Source organism: Pogoniulus pusillus, chromosome 12, assembly GCF_015220805.1.
Source record: "Pogoniulus pusillus isolate bPogPus1 chromosome 12, bPogPus1.pri, whole genome shotgun sequence".
NCBI classification, from domain to species: domain Eukaryota; kingdom Metazoa; phylum Chordata; class Aves; order Piciformes; family Lybiidae; genus Pogoniulus; species Pogoniulus pusillus.
Window position 1 is genome coordinate 7,130,033 of NC_087275.1, and position 20,716 is coordinate 7,150,748.

Below are 20,716 nucleotides of genomic sequence, written 5' to 3' on the forward strand. Positions count from 1 at the left end.
GGTGGAGTCGCCATCCCTGGAGCTGTTCAAGGCAAGGTTGGATGTGGCACTTGGTGCCATGGTCTAGCCTTGAGCTCTGTGGTAAAGGGTTGGACTTGATGATCTGTGAGGTCTCTTCCAATCCTGATGATACTGTGATACTGTGTGATACTGTGAGATAAAGGACAATGACTTTATTCAGTCACTGCCTTAATATCTTCTTATGTGTTCTCAAAGCATTTTACATAATTAAGTGAGGAATGTACAGGAATCACTTCTCAGGACTCAAAGGCATCTACAGACAGCCTGTCCTTGTTTGATATTCCTGATCTAACTTGTGAGTGTCCAGTTCTGGGTGACTCAGTTCAAGAGAAGAGATGTGAAGGTACTGGAAAGTGTCCAGAGAAGGGCAAGAACACTGCTGAGGGGTCTGGAACACAAACCCTATGAGGAGAGGCTGAGGGAGCTGAGGTTGTTTAGCCTGGAGAAGAGGAGGCTCAGGGGTGACCTCATTGCTGTCTGAAGAGAGGTTGTCACCAGGTGGGGGTCAGTCTTTTCTCGCAGGCAACCAGCAGCAGAGCAAGGGGACACATTCTCAAATTGTGCCAGGGGAGGTCTAGGCTTGTTCTTGCCAGAGAGAGTGATTTGCCATTGCAATGGGCTGCCCAGGGAGGTGGTAGAATTTCTGTCCCTGGAGGTGATCAAGAAAAGACTGGATGGGGCACCTAGTGCCAGGATCTAGTTGACTGGATAAGGCTGGGTGCTAGGTTAGACTGGATGACCTTGGAGGTCTCTTCCAACCTGGTTGATCCTATAATTCTATGAATGACATGTGAAAACAATAGTTTCTAGAACGGAAGCATCTGCTTAACATTAGACATCACTGCTCCAAAACGTTTTTAGTTGCAACACTGGAAATTATTTCCCACACTCAAAAAAAATGATATGGATTATTTGGGTAGGTAGTAATTGGATTTGAGCTGAGAGTATCAGATTAAGTACGTCTTCTGAAACCAGATGCATGAAAACAATAATGATTCTGAAGCAGAAATTGAGAAGTTAAATAGTAAATAAATAAGGGCTTTGGTTATTAGCTACATATCTCAGAAACACAAAAATAATATTGACAGTGGATTTTTGTTCTTTTTCCAAATGAGGAGTTAAACTGATTTTCCTGTGCATTAGAAAAACTAGCTGCATAAAACATACAAAACTAAGTGGAACAAATGCTTTTGTGGCTTCTTTGCAAGACCTATTCTGGTTAGTCAGACTGACTGCTGCGTTCTCTTAATTTAATATGTTGATGTGGATTGCATGCTGTTATCATAAACAAGGGATGGCAGCCAGCCATGGTCATCCCATCACAGCACCATAGCTGTTTGGATAGCATTCTGGGCCAGCTTTCATTAGATGACTGTTTTATGAAATGGACTATATCTTTCTCAACATTAAATCATTGCCCTGGCTATATGCAAGTTGGAGCTTTATGAGCATGACATTTGTCTTCATTTCCAAAGTCTGAGGCTTTGTGTACTTCTTAAAGGACACGCAGAAGATGGATACTAAAACAATTCAATGAGATTATTGAATCATAAGCTAGGTGTCATAAAATTACAGTTTCATTTAGTTGCAGTATTGGTTTCAATATTTTCATTTATGAAGACAGAAGAGAAGCCACCAGTTTATATGATGAAGACTTAATTAAGTTAAGACTTCTTCTATAGAACTGCAATTTATAAAGTTAGCTACATAAATCATTAGTGTTGGAAACCTGCTGAAACGTCACGTTGAAAAATGTCACTACCTTTAAAGGTCTGCACTGTGCATTCTAATCCATGATAATGCCAAATTGGATGGGATATAAATTTTTCTTGTGTGCAGTCAGAATGAAGCCTGACAACATCAACCATAGAATAATAGAATCATAGAATCAACCAGGTTGCAAGAGACCTCCAAGATCATCCAGCCCAACCTAGCATCCAGCCCTATCCAGTTAACTAGACCATGGCACTAAGTGCCTCAGCCAGGCTTTGCTTCAACACCTCCAGGGATGGTGACTCCACCACCTCCCTGGGCAGCCCATTCCAATGGAAAATCATACATTCTACAGGTGCAGGCTATTTGCAACAGTGTACACTAAGGAAGCAATTAACTAAATACCTCATAGCCCTGGGAAGCCAAACCAGGGAAGCAGGGTACAAAGGCGATACCTCTTGAAATATGGTTGCAGTACTGTTACAACAGAACAAAGTGAAATCCAACAAAGTCCTTGCACTTCTTCATCCCAAGCAATGGAAACCAGAGTGGAAAACAAATAAATAAGTCAAGAAATTCTCAGAAAATAGCAGAATAAAGCTTTAAGTCCTCAGATTCTGGGAGGTTGCAGCTACAAGAGGCAGTAGCAAGCCTTATGCAGATATGGTGAGCTTTCAGGGAGAAATACACATCACCAGATTCTTCACTGAAAAAGCTGCTGGTACTACTAACCAGAGTGTGTTCATTCCATTTCTCTCCTTGCTTCCTTTTAGCTGTGATATTCATTCCTTTGTTTTCTTTCTCCAAAAATACCATATTTAAGTGTTAATAATTTTCTGCAATACAGGAGATATACAACAAAATATACAATATGGAGTCAAGAACTTTACCAATGATGCACAGTTCAACAAAGCAAATGTTTAGAAACTCCAGCATTGTCAGAAAAGGAGTCAAATTTAACCCACTGAAAGAAATGGATCCACTTGAGTTGAGCTGACCAGAGCTGACAAGGACAACAAAAGGACACAAATATCAATAGAAGAGATGATGCTGCCCCGGTTCTTCTTTCTGGAAATCCTACATATTTCTGCATTTGATTTCCATCATTTCTGACTGTAGATAGCTCTGTTGTAATGACTCTAATTGAAAATAACACAGAAGAAATTGGGGAAGAATTACATGGAAGTGGGTCTTGTCAGTGAAAAGCACTTCAGCAGCTGTGGCTGCCTTAGAGATGTTCACAAGCCTCCTGGATCCCTTTATAGGTGCCTCAAGACTGATTTTTCTTACCAGTACACAAAATGAAGAGTAATTGCAGCAAAGAAATGAGATGAACCTACTGCTGAAGCTGGTGAATTCCATGATTTAGTTGTTCACTCTCAGAAAAATGGAAACCAAACACTGGAAGAGTTAACATCCATAGCCAAAGTCTTGGCTCCAGACATACAGCTGACGCAACATCCATGGTTTAAGCAGGCACTGATTTCATTGCACATCACCCTCTCCTATTGCTCAGTTCCTCTCATACCTTCTGGCATCAAGATTTGTGGTGAAAGCAGAAGGGGCTTTTCTAGGAACAAGTTTGATTTTTGGTTCTGCCTTCAGCAGAGAAGAGATAAGACCCGGCTCCAAGATGCACCAGGACAGAGCCACAGTGGCAATTCTAAACCTCCCTATTGCTGAGCAGTTCTGCATTGTCCAGCTTCATTGGGACACATCATCTTTTACAAAGGATCTTTTGTCCATATGCAAGCTGCAGGCTTGAGACATTGAAGACCATATGAACAGAAGTGTCCCCAGAGCAGCACTTGGTCAACACAGCCAGGCACAGTGGACTGTGCTGGCTGCTGTATGGAGTTTCTATGTGTGTTTGCATCTTGCTTCTGAGAGTAAGGCAGGCAAATCCTGCACAAATACCTCTACTTATGACAAACTGCAGAGGGAGAATAGCATATTCATTGGGTTCTTCTTTAAAAATCCACTACCAGTTCAACAAGGTCAAGTTCTGGATCCCACACGTGGGTCACAACAGCCTCATGAACACTGCAGGCTTGGGGTAGAGAAGCTAGAAAGCTACCTGGCAGAAAAAGGACCTGGGGTTGGTGGTCAACAAACAGCTGAAGATGAGCCAGTGTGTGGACAGGTGCCAAGAAAGCCACCAACATCCTGGCTTGTGTTATCAAGAGGGTGGCCAACATGATGGGGAAGGGGCTGTGCTCCTGTACTAGGCACGAATGACACTGTGCCTTGAATAATGTCTTAGGTTTTGGTCCCCTTTCTCTGGAGAGATTGAAGTGCTGGATCATGTTTCAAGAAGAACAGTGAAGCTGGTGAAGGGTCTAGAGCGCAAGTCTTGCAAGGAGTGGCTGTGAGACCAGGGATTGTTCAGCCTGAATAAAAGGAGGCTGAGGGGAGACCTCCTTGCTCTTTACAGCTCCCTGAAGGAAGCCTTTTCTTCTCCCAAGAAACAAGCAATGGGACAAGAAGAAACAGCCTCAGATTGCACTAGAGAAGGCTTGATTCGGACATGGAGAAATATTTCTTCACTGGAAGATCAGAACAAGCTACCTAGGGCAGTGGTGAAGTTTTCATCCATGCAGGAGTTTAAAAGCTGTGCAGGTGTGGCACTGAGGGACATGATTTAGTGTCACTGGCAATGCTGGTTGGAGTCGACGGTCTCAGAGGTCTTTACTAACCTTAATGACTCTTAGGATTCTCTCTCTCTTATTCATATTCAAGAAAGAAGTTACTCAATGAAGATTTAGATAACTTGTTAGAGACAAAAATTGAAATATCTGGGAATAGTTTCTAAATGACCAAAGCTTGGCTACTCAGACTATTCCTGAACACTGGCACTTTGGGACTATACATTGTAGGTTAAGGGAAATGAAGAGTTAGTTGGTATAACTACAGAGAAATGTCCACCAGAGAGACTAGAAAGTCCTGGGGGAGAACAAAGGACATAGTGATTGTTTATTCTATTCTCCTTTCCTTTATCTCCCTTTATAAGGGCCAGACTACATATATAAGGGATACTTCATGCCATGGTCTAGTTGATTGGATAGGGCTGGGTGATAGGTTGGACTGGATGATCTTGGAAGTCTCTGCCAACCTGGTTTGATTCTATGATGTTCTCCTTGCCTCTCCCTCCTCTCTTTTCCAAGCACACATGGTGGCTGTTATCTCTTGGTTTGTGGATGGGTCTGTGGCCTTGGCTGGCAATTGATTTCTAGCTATGCCAGTGGGCATAGTCAGTCTGGCTTGGGGAGGGGGCATTGAAGCTTGATAGGCCTGTTTTGGTTGGAGGGCAATCTGGCCATGTCCTAGACTTACTAAGGCTGAGAGTAGAGGAATAGATTTTGGCTGGTTGAAGCCTGTTGAGGCTTGGGGTACCTTTAGGGTAAAATATCTTTCTGTCCTTTTGCCTTGGGCAGCTCATGGCTCAAAACTCAGACACTGTATGATAAGATGTCCACATTAACTGGTCAAAGTACATTCTCCCCTGCCAAATATATGCCACTCTTCTCACATAGCTTTGATTTTCCTCTTCAACCACTCTGCCAGCAGCTATTCATTTTCTACAAACACTGAGTCAGTCATGAGTCAGTCATGGCAATTTTTATTTTTCACTTAATAACTTCCAGTGAGATAAATATTCAGTTGGGTTTTCTCTCATTCAGCTCAGCGTTTGCAATGAAGCTTCTCTTTTCTTTCAACCACAGATTAATTGAAAAAATCACCCTCACTTCTTAACCATGATAGCTTTTTTTTTTTCCCAAAAGTTATAATTTGATTTAAATTTAATTAAATTCAAGACTCCTTAAAGACTACTGATATGCTATTGCAGCAGTGGGTGACTCAGAAAATGTTGATTTGTGAGATGTGGCTTCCCTTTACGGACGTGATTTTGACATTTAAGCAATATCACTCATCCTTATTGCACCTTCAACAAGTTTGCAGATGACACCAAGCTGTGTGGCACAGTTGACTTGCTAGAGGGCAGGAATCCAACCAGAGGACAAGCTGGAAGGGTAGTTCCAGGCCAACCTCATGACATTCAACAAGGCCAAATATAAGGTGCTGCGCCTGGGTCATCTCAAATCCAAGCACAAACACAAGTTAGGCAGCAAATGGCTGAGAGCAGCCCTGAAGAAAAGGACCTGGGGGTCTGGGCTGATGAAAAGCTCAACATGAGCTGGCAATGTGCATGTGCAGCCAGACAGCAACTGTGTACTGGGCTGCAGTGAGAGAAGTGTGGTCAGCAGGGCAAGGGAGAGGATTCTACCCCTATCCTCTGCTCTCCTCAGACCCCACCTGGAGTACTGTGTGCAGTTCTGCAGCCCCCAACACAAGAAGGACATGGAACTGTTGGAGCAAGCCCAGCGGAGGGCCACGAAGATGATCAGAGGGCTGGAACAACTCTGCTGTGAGGACAGGCTACAAGAGTTTGGGCTCTGCAGCCTGGAAAAGGCTTCAAGGAGACCTTGTAGTAGCCTTCCAGTATCTGAAGGGGGCCTACAGGAAGGCTGGGGAAGGACTATTACAAGGTCTGGTAATGACAGGATGAGGAGTAATGGGTTTAAACTAGCAGAGGGGAGATTTAGAGCAGATGTTAGGAAGAAGTTCTTTATGGTGAGGGTTGTGAGACACTGGCACAGGTTGCCCAGGGAAGTTGTGACTGCTCCCTCCCTGAAGGTGTTCAGTGCCGGGCTGGCCCAGAACTGAACACAGTACTCAAGGTGTGGTCTAACCAGTGCAGAGTACAGGAGCAGAATGACCTCCCTTGTCCTACTGGCCACACTGTTCCTGATACTGCCCAGGATGCCATTGGCTCTCTTGGCCACCTGGGCACACTGCTGGCTCATCTTCAGCCTACTATCTATCAGTACCCCCAGGTCTCTTTCCTCCTGGATGCTCTCCAGCCCCTCAGTCCCCAGCCTGTAGCTCTGCTTGGGGTTGTTGTGGCCAAAGTGCAGTACCCTGCACTTGGCCTTGTTAAATCTCATCCCATTGGCCTCTGCCCATGTATCCAGCCTGTTCAGGTCCCTTGCAGGACTCTCCTACCTAACATTTGAGACTATTTTTCTTCACCTACAGCCTTCTGTGGCTTCTTTTTTATTTTCTCTATAAACTAACTTTTTTATTTTAATGGATTTAGCTGGTAAATTCCTGCTAAGAGCTTTGCTTCTTTTTTATTCTGAAGTAGTCTAGTTATCTCGTATTCATAAATATGCATAAGGATACATGCAATTAGCAGAACTATTAGCACTGAATCTATTTTATGCCTCTGTGAAGATCAGTAGAAAATAACATTGATTTTGTTTCATTATAAGTACTGTTGCATATAATTATCTCCATATCCCTCTTAGAATACTCATCAATACACACTGCATATTCTACAGTTATACCAGGATATGCTTCTGACAACTGCAGCCTTTGAATTTATGTCAGAACAGAAGATATTAATTGATTCACACTACACCCCTAGAAGCAATTTGGAATTGATGCTCATCAGATTTTTAATGCACTACAGTTCCCAACTGTCATTAGTGAAAAAAAGAGAACTCATGTGGGCTAAATGCTCACAGAAAACTGCGTGAAACACAATGATAGCATTACCTGTGCTGCATTCTCCCACAAGCTCCTGCCTTGTGGACAGGAAAAGAAAGCAAGGAGACAGCTCAATATGAGCTATGCTATCCAAGCTTTACTGAGAGTATCAGACTTCAAGTTACAAAGCACACACTTTCAGGTAGGGTGAGAAAAGTGAGCACACACAGCATGCAAGGTGCTACTGTTCACTAGCATTTGGCACATCTAAATATTTGAGTATGCATAATCCTCCCTACTTGCAGTTACTTCAAAAGTGTTTAGTGCACCTAGAGATTGGAATTTGCATATTCCTCCTATTTCCCTCCCACTCTGCACACAGTCCCACAGAAGCTGCTTATCAAAAGGCTCAAGGACAAATTCCTCTGAGCTTCTTCACACACACAGCACTGTGGTTTACTGCAGTTCCAACGCTCAGACCTCACATCCAAGGCTTGATTGTACAAGGTTCTAGGGGCTCATGCCCCCCATTTTTCAGCCAGTTCCCAACACTGCCTCTCCATATAGCACACATTGCACTGATATTCTGAAATTACTCTTACAGATTTCTTACTTGCACAAGAGTTTTGCATCAGTCTAACTTGCTAAATCATTGGAGTTGTTCATAGTTCAGAAGCATACTGAGCTTATTTTCTGGTTTGTTTTCAAGGTTAGTGACATAAAATGACACAAAGACCTAAATTTAATACCTTGCTTGGTGACTGTGATGAGCGTACTGCAGTTCCCAAAACTCTGTTGTAGAATATGGTCAAATAAAGGATAAAATTTCCAAGGCTGCTGTGGGGTTTTTTAAATCATTTTGATCAGCACTTAGATCTATTCCAGGTAAGTTTGCTACAGCTGCTGTATCTGAAAAGACAAAGCCTACATTTGGACTGGGCTGTCAGAGACAGACAGAAGCTCAGGCATCCTCCTGTTTTTCTTATCCTTAAAATAATGTGCTAGTTTGAAGCCAGCTAGGGTGTTTTGGCAAGAACTAGATTATAGGCTGTGAAAGGGAAACAGTGGTGATGTCTACTTCACTCAGGCTTGCTGAGATGTATAAAAACAAGAATACAAACATAGATAAGGAAGTTGCTCTCTGGGCTTTGGGCTGCATTTTTTTTCTCTCTAACCTAACCTGCTGTCTCTCTGATTAATCCACCTGCTTCCTAACCTTCCTGGCCAACCCTCCAATCTTCCTTAGGCACAAGACAATGTCTGAGGCAAGGTAGAGAGGGGTGGGAGAAGGTGGAAGGGTGGTTGAGAGCCCCTCCTGGGGAGTCAGGCTTCTGGGAGGGCTGTTGTGTTTCTGTATTACCTTTTACCTTGTCTATTTCTGTCTATAACTGTATATACTGTAAATATCTGATTGTATATTCTGCTAAGCTGTAAATAATAAGCTTCATTCAATTTCCAGAGCCACTGAGTCTAGTCTGGGTGATTTCCAAAGTGCAGGGGAGTGGGTAACAGCCAAACCATCACAAATGCTGACTTGTCAACTACTGTTTTGGTTTAAGCAAGACAAGTAATTCCAGCTAGAAATGATAGGGGGAAAATCATCAAAGCTTTGGAGTTTTTGATTTATTTTAGTGTAGCTCAGAAGAGGGGAGGACTCCTTCTTTCAGGATCCTTCAGAAGAGGGGAGGATTCTTTCAGGATCCTGTGCATGTACTCTTAGGCACAGTAACTCAAGCCAGGCTTTCACATATCTGAATGTTTCCAAGGCCTAGAATATGCATCAGAATTTATTAATAGCTATGCAACACTGGTATGAGTTCTTTCATGGATTAGGATTGTTCTTTCTCCATTATTAGAAGCAATATTGTTATTCCTTTTCATTTCTTTGCATCTTTATGCAACTATTCAGAGATTCCAAGGTCTCAAGGTGGTACATAGTAAGTTGCAATTCAGTTATTCTCAAGTTGCTCTTCTTATGTTCCTGGAATGCATTGCTCTTTATTCTTTATGTTCCAAGTAATGTGTCTTGCAGTAGATTTCCAACTAGACCCAAAACAGTAACAAGATTCAGCAGTTTTCGCAAGGATTTTTCTACTCAACAACTGCATTCACCTTGGAAAACGAGGCAACTTAAATAAATGAAATAATGACAGTCCTTTTTCCTTGTCACAGCCAAAATTCCAACTACGCTGATTAAATTCAACTCATTGTTAAAAATAGAACACTTTGGCTGTATTAAAAGGGATGGCAGCTGCTCAACATGTTTTTGAAGGCAACTGAACAGAATTTAGGTTCTGGGAAGTCTCAGCATTATTATCTTGAGGTTTAAGAATCATAGAATCATAGAATCAACCAGGTTGGAAGAGACCTCCAAGATCATCCAGTCCAACCTAGCACCCAGCCCTAACCAATCAACTAGACCCTGGCACTAAGTGCCTCATCCAGTCTTTTCTTGAAGACCCCCAGGGACGGTGCCTCCACCACCTCCCTGGGCAGCCCATTCCAATACCAGTATTTTCTGGTAATTGTTTGTTAAGGAAGAGCAAGATTCTGAAGCTGACCTTTGTCAGAACTGTGAGGGACAATGCATCTACTTAATAAATCCCAGAGGTGGGTACCATCAGTTTATGAAGTCCTGAGGTTATGTCAAAGGCACCTTAATAACTGTAGATGTGAATCACACAGTCCATAGTCATAAAGACATAATTGAAAGGAGTATCACTGCCATCGTCCTCTGTCAAATTAAAATGTTGCTAATTTATAATCATTTTAAATGAGGCAGTTTAAGAATAAAAAGGAAAAACAATACCTAACAATCTTTAACTGAAGAGTATTTAGTTGTGTTTTGCATCAGAGATCTGATGGTGAATGTGCTGTACCCTTGTGTAGGAATTTGGATAGTTAGGTTACAGTATCACAGTATCATCAGGGTTGGAAGAGACCTCACAGATCACCAAGTCCAACCCTTTACCACAGAGCTCAAGGCTAGACCATGGCACCAAGTGCCACGTCCAATCCTGCCTTGAACAGCTCCAGGGACGGCGACTCCACCACCTCCCCGGGCAGCCCATTCCAGTATCCAATGACTCTCTCAGTGAAGAACTTTCTCCTCACCTCCAGCCTAAATCTCCCCTGGCGCAGCCTCAGGGTGTGTCCTCTTGTTCTGGTGCTGGCCACCTGAGAGAAGAGAGCAACCTCCCCCTGGCCACAACCACCCTTCAGGTAGTTGTAGACAGCAACAAGGTCACCCCTGAGCCTCCTCTTCTCCAGGCTAACCAATCCCAGCTCCCTCAGCCTCTCCTCGTAGGGCTGTGCTCAAGGCCTCTCCCCAGCCTCATCGCCCTTCTCTGGACACGCTCAAGCATCTCAATGTCCCTCCTAAACTGGGGGGCCCAGAACTGAACACAGCACTCAAGGTGTGGTCTGACCAGTGCAGAGTACAGGGGCAGAATGACCTCCCTGCTCCTGCTGACCACACCATTCCTGATGCAGGCCAGGATGCCACTGGCTCTCTTGGCCACCTGGGCACACTGCTGGCTCATGTTCAGGTGGGTATCAATCAGCACCCCCAGATCCCTCTCTGTCTGGCTGCTCTCCAGCCACTCCGATCCCAGCCTGTATCTCTGCACGGGATTGTTGTGGCCAAAGTGCAGCACCCTGCACTTGGAGCTATTGAACACCATCCCATTGGACTCTACCCATCTGTCCAGGTGGTCAAGGTCCTGCTGCAGAGCCCTTCTGCCCTCCAACTCAGTCACATCTGCCCCCAGCTTAGTGTCATCTGCAAACTTGCTGATGACTGACTCCATGCCCTCATCCAGATCATCGATGAAGATGTTAAAGAGGATGTGGCCCAGCACTGATCCCTGAGGGACACCACTAGTGACAGCTGCCAGCTGGATGTGGCACCATTCACCACCACTCTCTGGGTCCGGCCCTCCAGCCAGTTCCTAACCCAGCACAGAGTGTTGCCATCCAAGCCGCAGGCTGACAGCTTAGCCAGCAGGTTGGTGCAATGGTTACTAACTCAGTAATAAGTTTTGCAATCAAGCAGTAGTATATCACTTCAATAAATGTAAAGCTGAGTTTAATCTTTCTGCCCACTTTTGTCAAGAACTTTGAGTTAGCAAATAGCCTGTTGAAAATGGACAGATGTTATTTGTCACTGACATAGCACATCTGCAGCCTGTGATTTATATCAGTAATCAGGTGTAGGAGCATACTGACCAAAGAAATGAAATATCCAAGTCTTTCCATTGACAAAGTGACAGCAAAACTAACCTTTTGTGCCACAGGGTATTTTAAACTCTATCTGTTGACACTCAAGGAATTAGTCAGTCATTCATGAGTAACTGTTGCTACTGGTGGGACTTTCATTCTATAGTTGAATACAGCATAGTGTTATTAATATCAAACAAAGGAGGCATTTGGGTGATATGAGGTGGCATGATGCTTGCTCAAGAACATTTTGCAATATCTGCTCTTGTCCTTTGACCTCTCATGTCAATGGGAGGCTCTGGCCAGCCTGATCTAGGTTAGGGTGTCCCTGGGCATGGCAGGAAGGTTGGAAATAGATGATCCTTGTGGCCCCTACCAACCCTGACTGATTCTGTGATAATACTGCAGGTGTGTATTATTTCTGCAGATGTTGCCATGAGTATCAATCCTAATTAAAAATCAGACAAAGAAAGATGGAAACTTGTTAAAATATCTTGTTTCCTTTCCAACTTCACAGGGTCAAGTGACCATTTTACACTGGGTTTACCTTCTGACTTCTAAATAAATATACTGAAGCTTGTTTTTAAATCTGGAGGAGATACATTTTGACCTGCTGCTGCACAACTGTGTAATTACTTCCATTAGGAAAAGAATAATTAGAACAACAAAGAGCAGAAAAACTGGAGGCCAGGATTTAACCACTAAATAATGAATGTCAATTCTTAATTTATAGTTAACAAACTAAACTCTCCCAATCCATATATTAATATTTCATAGAAATTGTGAAGAATTTAAAGAAACACAGAGCATGCTTAAAATGTGCAGATAGCTGGTAAAATGAAAGCTGAGTATTTCATGTGTACAGAAATCAATCTAGGAGTCAATGTATAGAATCATAGAATCAACCAGGTTGGACGAGACCTCCAACATGATCCAGTCCAACCTAGCATCCAGACCTAGCCAGTCAACTAGACCATGGCACTAAGTGCCTCAGCCAGGCTTTTCTTCAACACCTCCAGGGCACCTCCCTGGGCAGCCCATTCCAATGCCAATCACTCTCTCTGGAAAGAACTTCCTCCTAACGTCCAGCCTAGACTTCCCCCGGCACAACTTGAGACTGTCCCCCCTATGATCAGCAGAAGTAATGTAGCTCTCCTAAGAGATTGTCCAGTCTAATTCAAGTTCTGCATCACAAATGTTTCTGTTCATTGTTCAAAATAATCTAGCAGTCATCATTGTTACCCATCATCATTACATGCACCCAAATACATTCCAGGTGATCAGTTTTATGACAGTCTGAACTATTTCACATTTAAACTTTTCAGTACTTTTGCTGAAGAAGCAACTCCATTAATTACTGTGCAGATAAAAGACCATTCCAGTAGAAGTTCCTAGAAGGCAGAATACTAACTCACAAAATAATTTTGCCTGAAAACTCTGAATGTGGCATTTCAAACAGTAGTTATGGCTGCAGCGTCTATAAATCGTGAGCCAGTTGTGTTAATGTTATAAAGTTAAATTATCCTGCATCTTTCTGCTTGTGTGCTCAGCAAAAGAATTCTAGTAAATAATTTCAGGTTATATGTATATATATATATAATATTTCTTTTACATAAAGGGCTGCACTCACACTCTTCCATATTATTGGGCTTTTTTAAATCATAAGTGAAAAGAATTCTGCAACAAATATGAAAGTCATTATGTGTGAGATTTTTCATCTTTATTTGTTTCCAGGCTTAAAGTAAGAGAATGATTGATGAATGTGTGAAAACAATATTCCCACTACCAGTCCTGCCATTTCACAGAATCACAGAATCACAGAATCAGATAATTTCTTAGATTGGAAAACACCTTCAAGATCATCGAGGTCCAATCATTACTTTCACACTGACAAGTCCTTGACTAAACCAAACCCCTCAGCACAACACCTATGAATCTCTATGGTTGGAAAAGACCACCAGGATCATCCAATCTAACCTTGATCCCAGCATCCTTCATCACTAGACCATTGCTAGAGATCTATCAATCTCTCTGTGCTTTTTGAGATATGTCACATAATCATGGAGTCTGATGAGATACTCTTAAAGAAGTTTGAGGTTGGCTTAATACAAAATTTTAGCTTAAAACTGATGCTAAGCCTCATTGCAATGGATGCAGCCACAAAAATACATAGATAATGTGGCTTTCAAGAATTTCAAAGCTTAATTAGCAGAAAGAACTATATTGGGAAACACAGACCATGATGTATTTGCAAAAAAAATATGAAAGAAAATACTTATTTTCAAGAAAAACTCTGGTATGAATGATGGCTTTTTAGATTCCTCCAGTGGCTTAGAATCATAGAATCAGTCAGGGTTGGAAGGGACCACAAGGATCATCTAGTTCTAACTCTCCTGCCATGCCCAGGGACACCCTACCCTAGAGCAGGCTGCCCACAGCCTCATCCAGCCTGGCCTTAAACACCTCCAGCCATGGGGCCTCAACCACCTTCCTGGGCAACCCATTCCAGGCTCTCACCACTCTCATGCTGAACAACCTCCTCCTCACATGCATTCTTAACCTATCCATCTCCAGCTTTGCTCCTAGTCCTGGCACTCCCTCACAGCCTAAAAAATCCCTCCTCTTCTCCAGACTGCACAGCCCCAACTCTTTCAGTCTGTCCTCATAACAGAGGTGCTGCAGCCCTCTGCGCATCCTCGTGGCCCTTCTCTGGACATGCTCCAGCACACCCATATTCCTCTTGTAATGAGGGTTCCAGAACTGGATGCAGTACTCCAGGTGGGGTCTCACCAGAGCACAGTAGAGGGGGAGAATCACCTCCCTCCACCTGCTGGCCACACTTCTCTTGATGCAGCCCAGGATCTGGTTGGCTTTCTGGGCTGCAAGTGCACACTGCTGGCTCCTGTTGAGCTTCTCGTCCACCAGCACCCCCAAGTTCCTCTCCTTAGGGCTGCTCTCCAGCCACTCACTGCCCAGCCTGCATTTGTGCTTGGCATGCTTCTCTGTTTATCTAGAAATAAATAGGGAACTTCATCCAAAACAGTGTGACTATCTGCTTCAGTGAGATGACTTGCCCTCATGAGAAAGGATTTGATCACTGCAGTTGAATGTCTGTTACATTACAAGACAGGACGTTAGCATCTACTCTAAATGTCTTTTGCTGGAATTTTTTTTTTTTCTTGGCATTATCTGCAGTGACATGGGAAAATTAAAACTTGTTTTATTTTCAGCAGAAAAAGTGAGCATTTTCAAAAAATTAGATTCCCTTGTTGGTGACATTTTGAATTTTCATAGTGATTTCTGAAAGGAAATAACCAAAGAATGTGAAAATTACCTTTGCCCAAAACACGTTTCTTTTGAGCCAAATTCACTTTTAAATAGTGTGATTAAAAATAATGTCTAAAAGATATATTACTTGCCTAATCCTTCAACTTACAAACAATCTCCATACTCAGAGTTTAAATGACTTTGTGTGTTCACTTATAACCTGGTTTCCCAGTCTGATCCAACTGTGGTGGTTTGGGTGTTAACTGCCCCCGCTACACTTAAGAAAATCACCTAGACTAGACTCAGCCAAGCCTGGAAATTGAAGAATGGAGCTTTGTATTTACAGCTTAGCACAATATACAAGCAGGTATTTACAATATCTACAGCTACAGACAGAAATAGATAAATTTAAAAGTAATACAGAGACACAACAGCCCCCCCCAGAAACCAGAGTCCCCGGGGGGGCTGCCAACCACCCTTCTACCTTCTTCTCACTCCTCTACCTTACCCCAGACTGTGCCCTACATTCAAGGTGAGTTTGGATGGTCAGCCAGGGGGGTTAGGAAGCAGAAGGATTAGTCACACAGACAGTAGGTTAAAGAGAGAGAAGTGCAGCCCCAAAAGCCAGAGAGCAACTCTGTTATCTGTGTTTATGTTCTTGTCCTTATACATCTCAGCAAGCCTATGAGTGAAGCAGACATCACCATTGTTTCCTCTTCACAGCCTGTAATCTAGTTCTTCTCAGCAAAACATTCTAGCTAGCCTCAAACTACCACACCAACACAGCAGATCTACACAATCATGTAGGACACTAACTAAAATATCTATTGAAATAGTTTCACAGGGAAATTATAATCTGTTTTGCTGTCCTGATGCATTTAGTGTCCTGAAAGCATTTTTGGGTTCTAATAGTCTTTTAATACTCCATTTTACCAGTGGGATATGGGACGTCATATTCTATTTTCGTGGACAGATCTTTCACAAGATTTGAACCAATGCAAAAATAGAATCATAGAATCAACCAGGTTGGAAGAGACCTCCAAGCTCATCCTGTCCAACCTATCACCCAGCCCTAGCCAATCAACTAGACCATGGTACTAAGTGCCTCATCCAGTCTTTTCTTCCTTCTGTTCCCAAAGAAAGCATTATTCAATCCTTGGTTTTGTGTTCATATGTTTCAAATGATAAATGTTAAAAAACATCCTCATGTTTTAGGTGTTTATATATACTACTCTGTAAAATAATGGATTAGATAATATTTGGTTTATAAAAACATTAATATATGAAAGTACCTTGCAAGGTATAAAGCAGTCAAGAAAAACAATGTTTGAACTGGTGTGGATACAGTCTCAAGTTGTGCACAGTCTCATGTTGTGCACAGTCTCAAGTTGTGCGGGGGGAAGTCTAGGCTGGATGTTAGGAGGAAGTTCTTCCCAGAGAGAGTGATTGGCATTGGAATGGGCTGCCCAGGGAGGTGGTGAAGTCACCGTCCCTGGAGGTGTTGAAGCAAAGCCTGGATGAGGCACTTAGTGCCGTAGTCTAGTTGACTGGATAGGGCTGGGTGCTAGGTTGGACTGAATGATCTTGGAGGTCTCTTCCAACCTGTTTCATTCTATGATTCTATGATTATACAAATTTGCAGATCTATTAACTTTGAAATTACCTGGATGATACTTATGAAATGCAGCCAAAAAGTAAGAAGAGCTGCATGCAAGTGCTGCTGATTTAAAGGCTATTTTTTTTCCCCATAATATACTGTTTGGCGAAGGTCTTTCATGTCTTGTAACTTCTGCCTGCAGAGCAAGCAGCAGTTAATAGCTCTTCTGTTTTAAAAGCCATCCCAGATTATAAAATCTTCAATTGGGCAAGAAAATAAATGAGACTAAGGATGGAAGAGAGAAAATGGAGTATTTGTAGTTCAAGATTCATTTACATTTCTCGGAATAGCATCTATTAGTTGCAGAGGATAATTAGATTTTGCTTGTAAGAAATATGTGAGCTTAAAAGGCAAAAGGTTGAAGGATCTGGCATGTGACAAAGATATGAAAAAAAAACCCAGCAAAACAATCAGGAGTGAAGTAGTATTTTTGGCTCTTCAGGCATTCTGCTTTTGTCATTTGTTCTACTTTCTGCAGACTTTTTCCTCACTTATTAGCAACTTATGTTTATAAGGAAAGGACACACTGACAAAATACAAGCAGAACTAATAAAAAGAAGCTGAAGGGCAAAACACACAAACAGATGGAAAGAGGCCAAGCAGATCTGCAATACTGACTGCTTTAGACATTTCACCTTAGATGAGTTAATGGTTTCCACGCAGATTAATCCAAAGTTGTCTTACTTAATAGTATTAAGGAAGAAAAATGTGGAACACATAGTAAATAAAACTGTTGGTCTAAAATAACTTGAAGAGTTGTGAACACAGGATGCTAAGCTGCACATATAACACTTCTGTTACTTTAAATTCTCTTACTAAATATAGTAGCCTATGTATTTACAAGAGGTACACTCACATTTTCAAGGACAGCACTGTGGAAATCTGAAGGGCTTGCCTTTCTTTTCTGTCACGCTCCTGCCAGGCAATTAGTCCTAGGAGGAGAAATGGAGAATATATTTCTCTTTGAAGCACACCAAGATTCACACTCTGAAGAATCAGTTTAGCAGTCCTGAATTATGAACTGATCACATGACCTTGAGGCTGCCTGAGTTAAGAGGCAGTTCCCATTAATGGGTTGACAAAACACCATCTTTGTCTACAAGCAACAGCAGATATAAATGTTCCTCAGCAGCAACCAGCCAAGCTGTAAGAACTGAGCAAGTTTAATTCTGCTCAGGATTTCAGAGGCTGGCAGACATCTGCGGATGTGCTATTCACACAAAAAAGGCTTTTCACAGTATCACAGTATTATCAGGGTTGGAAGAGACCTCACAGATCATCAAGTCCAACCCTTTACTACAGAGCTCAAGGCTAGACCATGGCACCAAGTGCCATGTCCAACCCTGCCTTGAACAGCTCCAGGGACGGCGACTCCACCACCTCCCCGGGCAGCCCATTCCAGTGTCCAATGACTCTCTCAGGGAAGAACTTTCTCCTCACCTCCAGCCTAAATTTCCCCTGGTGCAGCCTGAGGCTGTGTCCTCTTGTTCTGGTGCTGGCCACCTGAGAGAAGAGAGCAACCTCCTCCTGGCCACAACCACCCCTCAGGTAGTTGTAGACAGCAATAAGGTCTCCCCTGAGCCTCCTCTTCTCCAGGCTAAACAATCCCAGCTCCCTCAGCCTCTCCTCGTAGGGCTGTGCTCAAGGCCTCTCCCCAGCCTCGTCGCCCTTCTCTGGACACGCTCAAGCATCTCAATGTCCCTCCTAAACTGGGGGGCCCAGAACTGGACACAGTACTCAAGGTGTGGTCTACGCAGTGCAGAGTACAGGGGCAGAATGACCTCCCTGCTCCTGCTGACCACACCATTCCTGATGCAGGCCAGGATGCCACTGGCTCTCTTGGCCACCTGGGCACACTGCTGGCTCCTCCACACTTCTTGCACCTCTGGGAAGGCTTGGCCCTGCTGTCTTCTCCTATTTAAGAGCCAAAGACTCAGCTCCCAGTTGTGCTAGTTTGAGGCTAGCTGAAATATTTTCATGAGAGAAATTAGATTATATGTTGTGAAAAGGAACCCATGATGATGTCTGCTTCACTCATAAGCTTGCTGAGATGTATAAAAACAAGAACACAAAACATAGACAACACAGCAGGTCTCTGTCGCAGCTGGTGCCTGTACTTTTCTCCCTGGTTTGCTTTCGGCGTAACTGATCCTTCTGCTTCCCAAACCCACTAGCTGACCATCCAAACTCACCTTGCACTAAAGGCAAACTGTGGGATAAGGTACAGAGGTGGAAAGAAGGTGGAAGGGTGGTTGGGAGACTCTCCTGGGGACTCTGATTTCTGGAAGGGCTGTTGTGTTTCTGTATTACTTTTAACTTGTGTATTTCTGTCTATAGCTGTATAGATTGTAAATATCTGCTTGTATATTGTGCTAAGCTATAAATATAAAGCTTCGTTCCTTAACCTCCAGCTGGCTGAGTCTAGTCTGGGTGATTTCATAAGAGTGGGGAGGCAGGTAACTCCCAAACAATCACACCAGTGTTGCTTCCTAGGGGTACAAAAATGGTTCTAGTGCAAATCTCAATGAAATCAAATCAGTTACTTCAGAAAACCTAGTCCTGATGGTGGATAAATTTGCCTTTCAAGATAGAGCTTTATGTTTGAAAATGAGATTTCAAGAGAGAAAAGTATTCTGCTAATAATATGAGTTTTATTAAAAAGAAAGGGCCTAATTCCTCAGCTCATCACTTCAGGATTACATTAATGAGTTTCTAAGGAGTTATAGCTAATGAAGAACTCTCCAGATTTGCACCATCATAAACCTCAAGTAATATACCGTGGAGGTTTTTGCCCATTATGTGTGGGGAGTATGTGCATAGCTCAATATTTTTAGTGATGAAAGGCAAGGTTTATGTGGGAATAGAAGAGTGGGAGTAAGCCTCTCATTCCTTTCCTACTTTTTTCCTTTTTTTGTGTATTATGAACTTTGTGTGGAATTAATTTGATGATCAAGTGTCTGATGAAATATCATTTTAGTGAATCTATGAGTTGTTACCTGCTTGGATAAATCAATTTTTCACACAATGAAAGAAAGCAGGGACAGACTGCAACTATATTAATATCTACACATTATTATCTGAGATAAGATTGGCTTTCATTGGAATTCTAGACTTTATGACTCAATATTTAATAAAGACTTAGTGGAAGGAATTTTATGGTTTATTTTCAGGACTTTTAAAAAACTCCAAAACTAGTTTGAAAATCTGTTGTTAATATTTGGCTTTATAGGAGAATATAACTTCTTCAAGGTACAACAGCTTCACTTACTGTACTAGAGTACTTTGGTCTTTATCTGCTATGTGGAAAAAAATGCTACATATACACCATCTTCACTGGTTTTATTCACATCACTTAATTCAATATTCAGAAGGCAGCATTTATGGGATGAAGTCATAATACACAATTTACCACCAAGTCAGAAACAGGAAGGTACACAGAGGAAAGGTTACTTTACTGCACCAAATATTCACTAGCATGCCTTTTGAGCAGTGGAAATATGGCTAAATGTACTTGTAAACAGTTTTATACATACAATCCTTTGGGTTTTCATCATAGAATGGTTTAGGTAGGAAGCAACCTCAAAGATCACTCAGTTCCAACCCCCCCACCATAGGAAGGGACACCTCTCACTAGAACAGGTCACTCAAGGCTTCATCCAACCTGGCTTTTAACACCTCCAGAGAGGGAGCAGCCACAACCTCCCTGGGCAACCTGTGCCAGTGCCTCACAACCCTCACTGCAAAGAACCCTTTCCTAACATCTAGTTTGAATCTCCACCTTGCCGGTTTAAATCTGTTACCCCTCATCCTGTCATCACAAGACCTTGTCAATAGTCCCTCCCCAGCCTTCCTGTAGGCCCCCTTCAGATACTGGAAGGCCACTATAAAGTCTCCTTGAAGCCTTCTCTTCTCCAGGCTGCAGAGCCCCAGCTCTTGTAGCCTGTCCTCATAGCAGAGCTGCTCCACCCCTCTGATCATCTTCATGGCACTCCACTGGACTCACTCTAACAGTTCTATGTCCTTCTTGTGTTGGGGGCTGCAGAACTGCACACAGTACTCCAGGTGGGATCTAACAGGAGCAGAGCATCTCCATTGCCCTGATGGTCACACTTCTCTCGCTGCAGCCCAGCACACTGTTGCTGTCTGGCTGCACATGCACACTGCCAGCTAATGTTGAGCTCTTCATCAACCCAGACCCCCAGGTTCTTATCCTCAGGGCACACACCAATTAAAATTAAACTACTCCTGGAGCTAGCAGACCAGTAAATTAAAATATTTCCATTAGATAAA

General features: G+C 42.8%; 1 long non-coding RNA gene across 5 annotated transcripts in view; it reads right to left on the minus strand.

The window, feature by feature from the left end:
• The window catches only part of LOC135179971 (uncharacterized), a 158,660-nt gene that overhangs the window by 29,444 nt on the left and 108,500 nt on the right, over positions 1–20,716 (minus strand). For 4 of the 5 annotated variants that reach the window (XR_010304213.1, XR_010304214.1, XR_010304216.1 and 1 more), the window contains exon 5: positions 17,283–17,358. This is a non-coding gene — a long non-coding RNA (uncharacterized LOC135179971). Of the gene's footprint in view, positions 1–8,971; positions 9,328–17,282; positions 17,359–20,716 lie in introns of those variants that run through there. The other variant, XR_010304217.1, reaches the window with a different exon arrangement.